The 15,087-nt window shown below is 37.4% G+C and overlaps 1 long non-coding RNA gene across 1 annotated transcript; it reads right to left on the reverse strand.

Moving 5' to 3' along the window:
- Positions 1–11,598: 11,598 nt before the first annotated feature.
- LOC145051316 (uncharacterized) lies at positions 11,599–14,434 on the reverse strand. Its single transcript, XR_013683538.1, has 3 exons — positions 14,344–14,434; positions 14,188–14,258; positions 11,599–11,758 (listed from the first exon to the last, which is right to left on the reverse strand). It is a non-coding gene; the product is annotated as an uncharacterized LOC145051316 (long non-coding RNA).
- Positions 14,435–15,087: the final 653 nt, after the last annotated feature.

Below are 15,087 nucleotides of genomic sequence, written 5' to 3' on the forward strand. Positions count from 1 at the left end.
CCGAGGACTAAGAACCATTCCTTCGTCCTCCGAAGGTACTTAAGGATGTTTTTCACCGCAATCCAATGTGCCTTGCTAGGATTCCCTTGATATCTACTAACCATGCTCAAAGCGAAGGCTACATCAGGGCGAGTACAAGTCATAGCGTATATGATTGAGCCAAATGCGGAAGCGTATGGTACTCGGCTCATTTCCACTATCTCAGCTTCGGTACTCGGACTTTGAGTCTTACTCAATTTGGCATTACTTTGTATCGGTAGTTCTCCCTTCTTCGAGTTTTCCATACTAAAACGTTTTAGTACCTTCTCTAAGTAAGTATTCTGACTAAGTCCAATTAGTCTCTTACTTCTTTCTCTTACTATCCTTATTCCCAATATGTAAGAAGCCTCTCCGAGGTCCTTCATAGCGAAGCACTTCCCGAGCCAGGACTTAACCTCCTGCAGAGTCGGGATGTCGTTTCCTATGAGTAATATGTCATCGACATATAGAACGAGGAAGCTTACTATACTCCCACAGGCTTTGACATATACACAAGATTCGTCTTCGCTTCGTACAAATCCAAACTCTTTGACTTTCTCATCGAAGCAAAGATTCCTTCTGCGAGACGCTTGCTTAAGTCCATAAATGGACTTCTCAAGCTTACACACTCTATCCGGATGCTTCGGATCCACAAACCCCTCTGGCTGAGCCATGTAAACATCCTCAGCAAACTTTTCGTTAAGGAAAGCGGTATTGACATCCATTTGCCAAATCTCATAATCATGAAATGCGGCAATTGCTAGCATCACTCTAATAGATTTAATCTTCGCAACTGGTGAGAAGGTCTCATCATAGTCCACTCCGGGAGTTTGAGTAAAGCCCTTCGCGACCAATCGCGCTTTATATGTGTGTACGTTCCCATCCATGTCGGTCTTCTTCTTGAAGATCCATTTGCACCCAACGGTCTTACGTCCGGGCACGTAATCAACCAAATTCCAAACTTGGTTATCATACATGGATTGGATCTCGCTATCCATTGCCTCTTTCCACTTTACAGACTCCGGGCCTGCCATGGCTTCCTTATAGCTATTAGGTTCATCAAGATTTACTAGTGTACCATCACTAATATACGTGTGCCCTTCGGTAGTAATATGAAAGCCATAAAACTGGGGATGAACTCTAACTCTATCGGAACGTCTAAGAGGTAAGGATTCGTCAATCGGTTCAACAGGAGTTTCCTCCTCGGGTTGAATGCCAGCGGTAGAGGTTCCTTCATCTATCGACTCTTGAATCTCTTCAAGTTCGATTTGCCTCCCACTGTCTCCTTGGCTTATGAGTTCTCGCTCTCGGAAAACTCCTATCCTCGCAACGAAGACAACATTGTCCTTCGGTCTATAGAAGAGATATCCAAAGGATGTCTGCGGGTAGCCGATGAAAATACATCGCTCACTTCAAGGTTCAAGCTTGTCGTGAGTATCTCGTCTTACGAAAGCCTTGCAACCCCAAACCTTGATATGTGCCAACGAGGGAGCTTTCCCTATCCACATCTCGTGAGGTGTTTTGGCAACCTTCTTAGTAGGGACTCGGTTAAGGATATGGGCGGCAGTCTCTAAGGCGTACCCCCAAAAAGAGATTGCTAGTGAAGCACGACTCATCATAGAGAGAACCATATCGAATAAGGTTCGATTATGCCTTTCTGCCACACCATTCAACTGCGGTGTCCTAGGAGGCGTCAATTGTGAAACTATTCCACACTCCTTGAGATAATCGTGGAATTCAAGACTTAGGTACTCTCCTCCTCGATCGGATCGAAGCATCTTGATTTTCCTGCCCAATTGATTCTCCACTTCATTCTTGAACTCTTTGAGCTTTTCAAAGGTGTCTGACTTTTGCTTGATTAAGTAGATATACCCATATCTACTATAGTCAACGGTAAAAGTCACATAGAAGCGGTTCCCATCCTTCGTGGTTGATCTAAACGGTCCACATACATCGGTATGTATTAGGTCCAATAGACCCTCGCCCTTTTCACATGTACTCATGAAGGGTGACTTAGTCATCTTTCCAAGCAAACAAGACTCGCATGTGTCATCTTCCCTAAGGTCGAATGACTCCAACACTCCATCCTTTTGGAGTTGGGCTATGCGTTTCTTGTTGACATGTCCAAGACGACAATGCCATAAGGATGCTTTATCCATACTATTGGAAGAATCAATGTTCAAAACATCATTTCCTAAGTTATCAACAATCATAACGGTTTCATATATTCCATTATATGGTATAGCTTCAAAGTAAAAGACACCATTTAGATAAGCCAAAATAGAACCATTCTCATTATTAAAAGAAAATCTAAATCCTCGTCTATATAAACCATGAAATGAAATGATGTTTCTAGCCATTTCTGGCGAATAGCAACAATTGTTCAAATCCAAAACCAAACTATTCCTAAGCACTAAAGAATACACTCCAATCTTGGTCACAGGCGACGATCTTCTATTCCCCATGATTAGATTGATCCTTCCTTACTCCACATCCCTACTTCTTCTTAGTCCCTACACATTAGAACAAATGTGATAACCACAATCGGTATCAAGAACCCAAGAAATAGCATGATTAGAATCGTTAGATTTGATTGTGTATATACCTGCGAAAGATGGCTTGATCTTTCCTTCTTTGATCGCTTGCAGGTAATCCGGGCAGCTTCTCTTCCAATGTCTTATCTTGTGGCAGTGGTGGCACTCTGCCTCCTTCGGGTTAGAGCAGGGCTTAGCGGGATCAACTTTGGTCCCACTAGAAGAGGCACCATCTCGGGCTTTCACCTTGCGATAGTTCTTCGATGAAGCTTTCCTCTTCTTTCCCTTTCCTTGACCAATAGCCAAGACAGGAGCAGCGGACGGATTGGGAGTAGGTGCAACAGACTTGTCCTTGAAGTTGCTCTTAGCGACCCTCAAGAGACCTTGGAGTTTGCTTAGGGTGACCTCTTCTTTGTTCATGTGGTAGGTCATCCTAAATTGGTTGTACATCGGAGGCATAGAGTGAAGCACCATATCGATCGCCAAGTCTTCACCGAAGTCAACATTTAACTTGCGAAGGCGGTCGGCATACCTTTGCATCTTTTGCAGGTGCACGGTAAGAGATTCTCCATGACCCATCTTCGCGGAAATCATGTTGGTGAAAATCTCATAACGCTCTTGTCTCGCGTTTTGGTGATATCTCTCCAATAAGTCTTGGTGCATCTCGTACGGGTACATGTCCTCGTAGGACTTTTGGAATTCGGAGTTCATGGTAGCGATCATGATGCAATGTACCTTCGTTGCATCTCGCTCATGAGTTTCAAAGGCGGTGATTTCAGTGGGAGTAGCAACTTCGGGGTTGATTTTCTCGAGCTTCTCATCGAGGACATACTCCTTATCCTCATAGTGAGCAATGGTGCGAATGTATCTTATCCATTCGCTAAAGTTCGTTCCATCGAAGGTGACCTTTTGCCAAAGGCTCATCAACGTGAAAGAACTAGCAGCGGTGTTGTTTGCGTTCGACATCTACAATTAGAAAAGGACAAAGATAGATTAGAATAAGAATCCCTAATTATCACCCAATAAGAAAAATTAGGGCTAGGATCGAAGATTTACATACTAGAAAAGGGATGTCGTAATCTAACATGCAAATAAATTGAAGGTAAGTGAATGACGATTCACTAATTCTCCATCACAAAACTTAACCTATTAGTCCTAAGTGTTTTTAAGAATTCCTAGGTTCGGATGAGATTCATTGAAACTATTCAATGGCATGTTTAAATCTCGATATGCCCCTCTCGTTTGTGACTGGGATGTCGAGGATCACAAAGCGGGTGTGAATTACCATGCAAATTCACATGGTGCCTTCATTGTAATGATCACCTATTCGATGTGCCGGTAAACCACACACGCTCCATCGAACAATGATAAACAATGAATCACCCTTTGCCACCTTCGCTTAGAACCAATTAGTGTGCCGATAAACCACACACGCTCCACTAACATCTTAGCAAGGTGCAAAGTGTAATTTCATGGGATTGCATCAATTCACTTTTCCTAAAGTAACTAGGATTGGGAAATTTTAAAAAATATGTGTAGTTACTTCGTATTTCTTATTATACTTTTAATGAGAGGATGAGGTTGCCCTATCCTACCCGTTCGGCTAACGACCCTCCACCAATCAAGCAAGCGGTGGGTGTGAGTGTACACCCATTAAGCGCCATTTTATAGGCCGCAACCTTATACCCACCTTATAGATCGGCTTCGTGAATGAGGCCTACTAACGGTAAGACTAGCATTTAGTTATACATATATATATATTATTCTAGTAATATCATATTAGTATAGGGTTGTATTTTAAAACTTTTAAAATCTAGGGTTTGAAATTTAAGTTGTCTAAATTAAAAAACTTTTAATCACAAATATAAATTTCAAAACTTGAGGGTAGGTTTTAAACATTTAAAACATGGAGGATGAAATAACAAATAATTCCAATTAACAATTAATATCCTAATTATCTATATTTGATTTTATTCAAGATAATTACCAAAATAATTAAAATAATTAATTAATTATCATATAAGGAAATTAAATATTTTATTAGTTGTTAAATACCTTTAAATAGATCAAGATAATAGTCATATATATCAAAAAATCGGATTTAGATTGATCTATTATGATTAAGGTAAGTTTCCATAAGATAATTATGAAAAAATCCCGATTCTGGCCATTCCTGACGCCTGGACTCGCCGAGTGCACAAGGGGACTCGCCGAGTCAGGACGACTCGCCGAGTCCACCTTGGGACTCGCCGAGTCAGTGACTCAGAAACCTAAAAATCGAATTTTGCAGGTTTGTTTCAGTTAATCAAGCAACAATTTAAAGAAAACCAAGCTAGGCTCTGATACCACTGATGGGTTTTAGCCATAAGAACTTTCCTATGTGCGCATGCAAAACCCTATTGCTTGGATCTAGGCTTTCTAATAAACATGCTATGAATCCAAGTCTTCTAATGACTAATTAGGTTAAATAACAACATTGAAACAGATCTAGAATCATACCTTTGAGTTCCTTGTTGATCTTGAAGTCTTGGAGCTTCTAGAGTCACAAATGTCACTCCTCTAATGGCTTACAAACACCAATAGCAAGAAGAATGATTTAGGAGAGAGGAGAGGGGAGGAATTCGGCCAAGGTTCTCTTACTTTTTGAGATGTGTCGAATTCCCTATGCCATGGGGTCTATTTATACTTGTAGACTCCTTAAGGGTTACAACCTAAACCCTAATTGGATAACTTAGACTTTAAGTTAATCCATATCCTTTCCTTGATAACCCTTTGGACGATTTTGGCTTATCCTAGCCCTAGAAATCGTCCAATCCTATATCAATAAGGATTTACAGTCTAAAGTTTAACTATCAAACATTTGACAGTTTATACCCCTTTATTTAATTAATCTCTTTAAGTCACCAAATTAATTCTAATTAATTCTATGACTTATATTAATCTAATAACAAATATATTATTCATTATATTATTCTCATAATATACTAATAATAATTACTCTCTCGTAATAAATCATCCTATCAAGTTGCTATGGTGAAGGCAACCCAAAAGGACCATGCACAACCGGGTCAAATACTTGTCTAATATAGTTGCAGCCTTAGACACTATTCCAACACTCTGACCCTTTCGCTTTTTCTAGAAAACCTTTCTACTCTCATTACGCTAATTCTGGTGCTCCTGATCATCTTCATGGTTTTAGGGATATGTGTTACTTCCTGGTCCACTGGACCTGTCAGGGTTCACGAGTGCCATTATAATCGTCACTGCGGCAGTAACAGCTGCCTGAAATAGGACAGGGTCAAATTGAGAAGGATACGGTGGTGGAGAGTTGTTGTTCCTTGAGCTGGGTCCTTTCTTTGGAGGCATATTGATCTAGAATGATTAGGAAGGAGAGGATGGTAAGTCCTCTGAAATGAATAATGAGGTATGAAACGAGAGATATCTCATTATGACAGATAAAGTGTTCTACTAAGCGATAATATATAGGAAAACTACCAAAACAAGGGAATTATCGCTAAAGAAAGAATAAGTAGCAACACTTGGAATGAATTTCTACAACGTATTCGACTTTGACTAAAATACTCCTATAGTATTTTATGTTTCGTGGCAACGACGACTCATTGTTTGGGTATTAGGTAAGTTTTAGGCATGCCACATACCACAGTCACTCCCAAGCACATGTTGGCTGTGTCTCGAATGAATATAGCTGATCAGGCTATATTGACCCTAGACACGACTACATAACTGCCCAGTTTTAACCATAGCATACAACACCCAATTACTTATGTTTTGTTCTACTCGAGGTTACGATATTTGACGTTTAGGTATTCTTGTATACTTTTGAAAAATACTTATATTTTAAAGTAAACTTTTAGTTCAGAGCACTTCGGGCCCTTAGTGTTTATAGTCTTATACCATGTAAGGTTTGGTATACTTAGTTTATTATAAACAAGGGCTCTGATACCAATATGTCACACCCCGAAACCGATGGCGGAAACGTTCCGGGGCGGAGGACGTCATGTAAAGTATCACAACCAATGTACATAGTAAGCATAGTAAACACAAAACATTACATTACATAGAGTCATTACATAATACATGTTTTATAGATACATTAGTTTAATCAAAAGTAAAGACGTGACTTCCATATGCTCCGTCTTCTTCAAAAGAACGCGGGCTACCTGTCTTAGGATAACCTTAGAATACAAGCAGTTTTAAAAATATCAGCATAAAGCTGGTGAGTTCATAAGCGGTTTGTTTCTGAAAATGAACAAGTTTCCTTTGGTTTTCTGAAAAAGTGTTATCCATGAAAATCCCATATTTTCTTATGAGTAAAGTTTAGTTATCCATTTGTTACACAATCTAGTTAAGAACAAGTTCAGTTATCCCAGGAAAAACCCTTATTTTCCTTAAAAGTTTGTGGTTGGTTATCGAATCTGAATGTAATGTACAAGTATCTACCATACTTAAAGTGTTTGTGTGAAGTTTCCTAAAAGCCTGGTTATCCTTGAAATGTATGTTAGTTGTAACACGTATATAAAACTATTGTGTGGAAAGTAAACTAATTCCTAAGGTTATTAGATTACTAAATTCATTATTACCAACAAGTAAATCTCTGTCATCTAACTTGCAAGTTCCATAACCATACGGTAGACTAGATATGGCAATAAGAAGTCCAATATCATTTTATGACTTTCGTCACCCTTAAACCTATCGGTTCGACTGTGGCTGGCAGCCAGGTGCGGAGTAGTCAGCCCCGTATAGATCTATACACTCAAGTCACGTTCTCCCTCCAGGAGATTCTGGTTATAGGGGCGGTCCTCCACTCGCATATCTCTGTGGAGTGTTGCCGAGGACGTGTCTCCAATTATTAAGATTAACAAATTTACAAGTAATAATGCGGAAAATCCTGTTTTAAGTTCTAGTTACAAAGGGGGTCCTCTAGTCGCGTATCTCTGTGGAGTGTTACCGAGGACGTATCTAAAGTTCTAAGTTTAATGACTTTTAACAATAATGAAGTCTGAAAATCATTTGCGAAATATACAATATAACACTATGTAATAAGATTTTCAACCAGTTTGAAAACTAACTCTACAAGTCAAACGGTTGGTTAATACGATTTCAATTGTTAAAATCATACGAAAAATGAAACAATTCAAATGAAATAATAAGTTTGAGTACAAGATATTCTTGTACTTTTGCTTGTATTCCTCCGCTGAAAACATTGAAAACACAGAAAAAGGTGTAGGGGTATGAACTCACCGGACGAGAAATGTGTCGGTTGGATGCAAAGTGTCAGTTCGGGGCTTGAGTGCACGCGAGGGTCCTATGTAATATAAATAGATACATAATTGTATCTAATTAGACTTTGAACTGCTAATTAGATAAGAATATACACTCCAAGGCACGAAAACACTTCATATCAAGTGTTACGAGTGATCCGGGTAGTATCTAAGGATGTGTAGGGCATAGATAAGGAGTTTACTCTACAAGAGTAAGCCCTTAGGGGTGTTTACGGTCCAAAGATCATATCCCCATGATTTTACAGCCGTAAACTCATGGGTGGTGTGTTCTTGGATGCTTAAAGGTCTTACAATGCACAAAGGAAGGTTCTAGGGTTGTTTCCATGTCTTAAGAAGTGATCGGGACTTGAATTTACCTTGGAAAAGGAGTTTATGGTCTATGAAGGTGTTCTTGGTGAGTTTACTACCTTAAACACATGAGTTTATAGCCGTAAGCTCATGTTTTTCCATGAATCATGTGTTTTGGTGGTTGTAGGTTAAGCATACAAAGTTCTAGGTCCAATTCTAAGCCATACAAGGTGTTAAGGGCACTTTAACACCCTTTGGAGGTGTTTATGGTCTAAGAAGGGGTGTTTACGGTTTTGGGAGACTTTCCCAAACCGTAAACTCAAGTGTGACTCATTTGTGTATGTTTTGGTGCATCTAATGAAGGAATATAAGGTTCTATGCACTCATGGAAGCTCATGGAAGCTTTTGGAGGTGTTTAAGGGGCAATTTAACACCATAAAAGGTGTTTATGGTCTATGAATGAGGGTTTATGGTCCAAGGATGTTCTTGGGCCGTAAAATCATGTTTACCCCTCAAATGTTAAGTTTTTGGTGATCTAAGTCCAATCTTGTAAGCCCATACGTCATATCTAAGCACTAGAAGTGGTTTGGAAGGGTTTTGGGGCTTCAAAAACCCATTTATAGGTGTTCACGGTTTGGGGAGGTTCCTAGACCGTAAACACAAGTTCTTGGTCCTATTTCATGATTTAAATACGAATTTGAAAGCTAAACATGTTATACTATGAGCTAGGATGGATTTCTTACCAAATTTGAGCTTGAAATGGATGATTTTGGATCAAAGTCGAGTTTTAGAGAGAGAGTAGAGAGAGAAAGTTATGAGGTGGTGGTAAAAAGCTAAATTGAAGTTCACTCATCCTTTATATAAGGCTTGAGTTTGTGGCTCGGTGAAAATCTACCCGATACTGACGTTAAACGAGGCTTATGGTCGTACCCGATTAATTGTCGTAATTACGACTTAGTCGTAACTAAAATTTTTCCAAATAAATAACGAGGGTATTTTCACGTGTTTCTAATGGGTTTGGACACTCATGAGGTCAAAATAAAAGTCTTAATTTAAATGACCTAATCCAAAATGTTAACGGAAAAATTGAAATACAAACGGTTTTACTGACGGAAATGGGTTACCGTGACTAATTAAATTACGGGTTGTCACAGTGAATGACAACAGAGCCGATATGGGAGATTTGTAGACACGAACCGTCACCCGTAACCAGTTCTTCAATTCCATCATAAGGTGCATGGATGTAAAGATTGTTGAGGTCGTTTGTTGCATGAAAACTAGCCCCGCTGTCAAACAACCAATTTGCTGTGTTTGCTGTTGGAAGAGGACTCATGACATGGGCTTGGGCATTTTGGATCTGTGTGTGTCGATATGATGGTACAGATGCAGTGGGAAAGGATCTTTTAAAAATTGAGCAGTTGCTCAATGAGTGTCCTTTCTGATGACACCATTGGCATTTGCCTAAAAATGGGCGTTGACTAGTTGTTTGGGGAACCTGTTTTGTTGGAGTGGGAAGCAAGCCTGTGGTGGTTGATTGTTGGCGAGGAGACCATGATTTTTTGTTGGAGTTGTGGTTGGCTTAGAAGACAGTCGCTGGTTGGATCAACAGTAGCAGGGACTTGTTGAGCAATTGTTAACTCATGATTTATGAGTTTTTCATGCAATTCGTTGAAAGTAATAGGTGAGTCCCTTGTGTGTACAACATCCATAACAGGTTTATATGTGGATTGATCGAGTCCATTGACAACAGCATCCGTGATATCTTCCTGGTTCTCAACGAACTAATTTCTTGTTAAGATACATACTAAAATAGCCCATGACTTTGAGTGTTCTTTACAAAAATCAGCCTTTCTTTTTGTTGTTGCTTTATCTGATGCTCCTTCCAAAAAAAAAAATAAAAAAATAAAAAATAAAAATAAAAGAAATTGCCCCTGGCTTAGTGACATAGAATTCTCACAAGTCTAGTATGGTCAAAAATTTTATAAAGGGACCATATTACCATGTATGAGAATGAAATATTCAAAGAATGAGATCTAAATATGGACTATAATGAGATCTAAATATTAACTATACAGAACATACAAAAACATCATCCATGTAGATGAACATACCTATAAGAACTTGCTAAGACCATGCATATATGAAGCAAGAAAATGAATCATTGTTAACAGCCTAACAGTAAACAAATAAAGAACAATTCATTAGAAAAGCAAAAAGAATAATAAAGATCAAGAAAGATGATAAATTTAAATTCTACCTTTTCTACAAAAATAGAACACGAATTTTCCTAATATACCCCTCGCAATCTCTACATCATGTTGAAAAGACTTGTTAAAGACTTGAAGAATGGTTTCAACTTCATTTTGTTTCTTCAGGTTACACTCCTTTATTCAACATCGAGCTTATACACTGCCTCATGCACCCTACTCTCTAAACAGAACCCGTGAAGAATCAAAAGTGCATGATTCGAACCATTTACAATTACACCATAATTTTGCTTTTAAATGTCATTCAGTAAGTGCAACCAAGTCCAAGTGTAGTGAAACAAATATCTCTTGTGAACATTTCATAGAACACTTGGTGGGCATAATTCAAATTCCTTGTGGAAGAAAGAGCAATGACTTGAAAATTACAAGTATCGGGAGCTATATAAGGGATCAAGAATCTAACATCATTGAATACCAAAAATGGGTAATAGGTTTTTTTCCATGATATATAATGAGATAACTTAAAATTAGATGGAGGGATTGATTTGGGTTGTTAGTGTCAACAGGTGTGGATTTGAGGATGGACTAATAGGAAATGGAAGTGTTGGTGAATCCCATTTGACAATTCTCTTGTGGAATATTTCATACTAGAAGGTGCACCCCCATTGCTATACATCGAAACCTTGAAAATTACTGACCGAAAAAACTAATAATGTACTTTTGTTAGTTATTTACAATAGCATTTTGTTTTTAATTTTTTTATTACTTCAAATTTTTTACATAAATATATGACTTGTTGGCACATAGCTTTTGAGAGATTTTAGTTGTCACCAATGCTTCCTCTTGATTTGGAACTACTTTCTCTAGTGTGGAGGACCAATAAGCCCTCATGAATGAGTAGAGTATGACACAGCAAGGGGGTTTGCGACCTTTTATTATCAAAAAAAAAACTTTGTTTGACAACAATAACTTTTAGCTTTTATATTTAACCAATAACCTCTGAATCCAAAAGCTACCACCACTAGCTTTTGGGTGCTTTTACTTTTTAGTTTTTAACTAATTTTACAAATTTAAAAACTAACAACTACTTTTGCAAAACATTTATGAATAAATAAAGGTTACAGCTTTGGCTATTAACTAGTTTTGCTAATCACACCCATAGCCTAGTCATATAAAAATAAGCACTGCCCGAGTAGAGCATTCAAAATATGATGTGAATACAAATTTTTTATATAATCACAGTTTTAAAGTAACAAACAGGTGCAAATAACCTACATATATTATTCTTACAAAAGTAAACCATAAACCTTATTAAAACATGGATGAGACTTGTATGGTATCCCCAAGATTGCTATGAGACCATCCTTATGCCTATGAGATTGTAGCCAATACACAGCAAAAGTCCTGGCTTTTAAGTTTGAAATTGGCGTTGACACATGAAAAAGATATTAATGTAAAGATGATATATTTCTTGCATTTTGGATGATTTTCAACTTAAATGATAAAAGAACGTACATATAGCTACCACATTGGCAAATTTCAAAGTAGGTGCTTATGATTACTGATTTCATTGACAGGTTAATTAAGCTAACTGAAAATATACAAAAAAAAAAAAAAAATACAAATAAAATAAATGAACAATGTTGAGGGTTAGAAGATGTAACAAGCTTCGACAAAAATACTCCAGGAGGTGATACAACAATTACAATATATCTCATCGTAACTGAAAGTATATACTTACACTGATATCTAAATTTTGTAATATTACGTCAGAACTAATATCAATAAGGAGAATCATGTTATTACATATATATTCTTTAAGTAACAATTATAATCTCTAAGAAGTCGTTTGATATTTGACGACCGGGGTAGAGCGGTAGAGCTGACCGGGTTAGAAGTTCTAACCGAGTTAACTTTTGACTAAAACTTGTTTGATTTGGTATCTGACTAATTGTTAAAATTTACTATATTACCCCTCAAAAAAATTTATAATAATTCTATTTTTATCTACCGTTTATTTTATAACATTACATCATGAATATGTACAGATAATTTCAAAGAAAGAAATATATTAACACTTCAAATTAGCAACAAGAATCACTTCAACTTAAGGGAAAATTGTCATGGTTCTCAGCATCACACTTAACCAATGTATTAAATAACTAGGGAAAATGTCACAAATGTCCTACAAAGTTTCTTGGCTTCTCGATTCAGTCCCTAGAGTTTTTGTCAGGCTTTATGGGTCCCTAAACTATGATACGACCTGCTCTTTTAGTCTCTGTCAACCTCCTGTAATAGTCGGTTACAGTGACCATTTAGACAAAAAAATATACAACTCACATTGTGCCCCTATAAAGCTAAAAAAAAAAAAATTCGGGGATCAACTCCTTATGCCCCAAGATCTAAGTGATTTGGGAGAAAAATGAAAGATAGCAACCCATTCGATTTCTTGTGTCTTTGTTATACTAGCATCCAGTAACAAAATTCGCCTTTATTAGCTCTCCTTCCTTTCTTCTAAAGTCGATTCATACTCAATTCATACCCTCCCATGAAATTGATCACTTCTCTTATTTCCGTCTTCACCCTCTATCGTCACACACACTCATCAAAGATTAGAACCCTCTTCTCCTTCTAATCAATTCTCGATCACTGCCTCCTTCCACTCTTTTCTTTGATTTGTTTTCAGCTCTTCAATAAATTAACCCTCTCATTCCTTCTTCTATGTTCAAAATCGCACAAGCTACCTCTATTTCTCCCTCCGAGTTACAGGTTTGATGGATGTGAGGTTGAGAAGGCTGCGTGGGTTTGATGAGGTTCACAGAGAAAACGAGAGTTAGTTTTTTTGTCTTTGATTTGCAGGTGATTTGGTTATGGTGGCTAACCGGTGGTTTTTGTGGGTTATCGGTGCTCCGGTGGTGGCTGATTTCAGGAGACAAATGGGAGGAATAAGGATGGTTGGATTGGGCTGTTGTGATATTGATTCGACGGTGATTAAGGTTGGTTATGGTGGCCATAATGGCTAAATAAAATGTTAGTTAGCAGTTGGTTCAGGTAACGTAACGTGACTGCTTGACGGAAGAGGTTGTGAGGATGGTAGAATAAGGGTGGTGTTGAGTAGAGATGAAGGTAAGACTATCATTTGATCCCCAAACTTTTTTTCTTTATAGGCGCACAATCTGAGTATTTTTAGTCTAAATGGTCACTGTTTCATGGTGAACCGGCTATTATCGGTTGACAGGGACTAAATGAGCAGGTCATATCCTAATTCAAGGGCCCATAAAGCCTGACAAAAACTTAAGGGACTGAATCGATCAACCCTACCAAATAGCAAATTGTATTGATTAATCAATCTAAAATTTATATCATTATTCGACTTAAAAAAACTTATTGTGACGTTTTATTAAAAACCTAACACCAAATAAAAAGTATGAACTTACCAATGGAAATCAAACAATTATAAGTCGAATAAGTAAAGAAAACAACAACAACAAGAACACTTGGTGAACAAGTGAAATACCTAATTTTTAAAATTAAATGACCATCAAATCAGATGAGTTTGTAGTATTTGTATCGGATGAGCTTGTTTAGAAGAAGAACGAAAAGTAAGGTGACATCTTTTGTGTGATTACAAAATAAAGAGCAATTGGAGTTAAACAAGAAGAACGAAAAGTAAGGTGACATCTTTTGTGTGATTACAAAATAAAGAGCAATTGGAGTAAATCCGAATGAAATTGAAGGTGAGTCGGCAATGGAGTGTACAAGGTCGATTTCTTGGCAATTTTGAAGGTTAGAAAACTTCAGAAATCAAGTCGACTTTAAAGGTTAGAAAACATATACCTACAATTCGTTCATCTTCAAGGAAAGAGCAACATCCTGGTTTCTGATCTCAATCAGAATTGGTTTCCCCTCTGCGCATCAATCAAGATTATATATTTTAACCAAACATAAACAAAGAAGAAACAAAAATCATTCGACCAACAAGAAGAAAAAAACCTTCAAGAGCTTGTTTGATCGATAATCGTTATGTCGAGTGATGGCAAGTGAAGAAGGAAGAAAGAGTAGGTCCTTCAGTTTGGAAGAGAGAATCAAATCCGGTGTTTCTCATGGTCCGAGTCAGCCCTTTGGATCGAGTCTAATAGTTAAAAAGCAATATTAAACATGTATAATTAGTTTTTTTGTGACCCGGTCCCCATTTGGAACCAATTAGAAACCACATCAAACACTCCATAATATACTAAAAGAAAACCATACAAAGTCTAATATTGTCTCATAAATATAATTTGAATTATTTTATTATATATGTCATCTTTAAGTAACTTTTTTAATTTAACTTGTAAAATAAAATATACGCATCCTCATAACTAAATAATTTCTAGACTAGTAAAACATATAATCAAACATCATTACATCTTCATTTGCGCATCCTTCCTCTTCCATCTGTCTCTCGGCGAATTCTGAAAATTAACATCAAATCCAGCGGTTCTAAGGTATCAATTTCTCACCTCGATCTTCCCCTAAAATGTATTATATGCTTCTTTTACCTAGCCCTGTGTCTTTTTCTCGATTGCTTTTATTACCGAACAACAAAAATTGTATGAACTGGTTTCTCAGACAGTCTCAAGTACTCCGAAAATCAATGGCTACACTTCGCCAACAACAATTCTCTGTTTCGTTTTAAGGTAAGTATATTTAGGGCTTGTATATATGTATTTGAGGATTGCTTATGGGATCCATAAG

Source organism: Lactuca serriola, chromosome 5 (assembly GCF_051521515.1).
Source record: "Lactuca serriola cultivar US96UC23 chromosome 5, Lser_US96UC23_V15, whole genome shotgun sequence".
Lineage (NCBI taxonomy): Eukaryota > Viridiplantae > Streptophyta > Magnoliopsida > Asterales > Asteraceae > Lactuca > Lactuca serriola.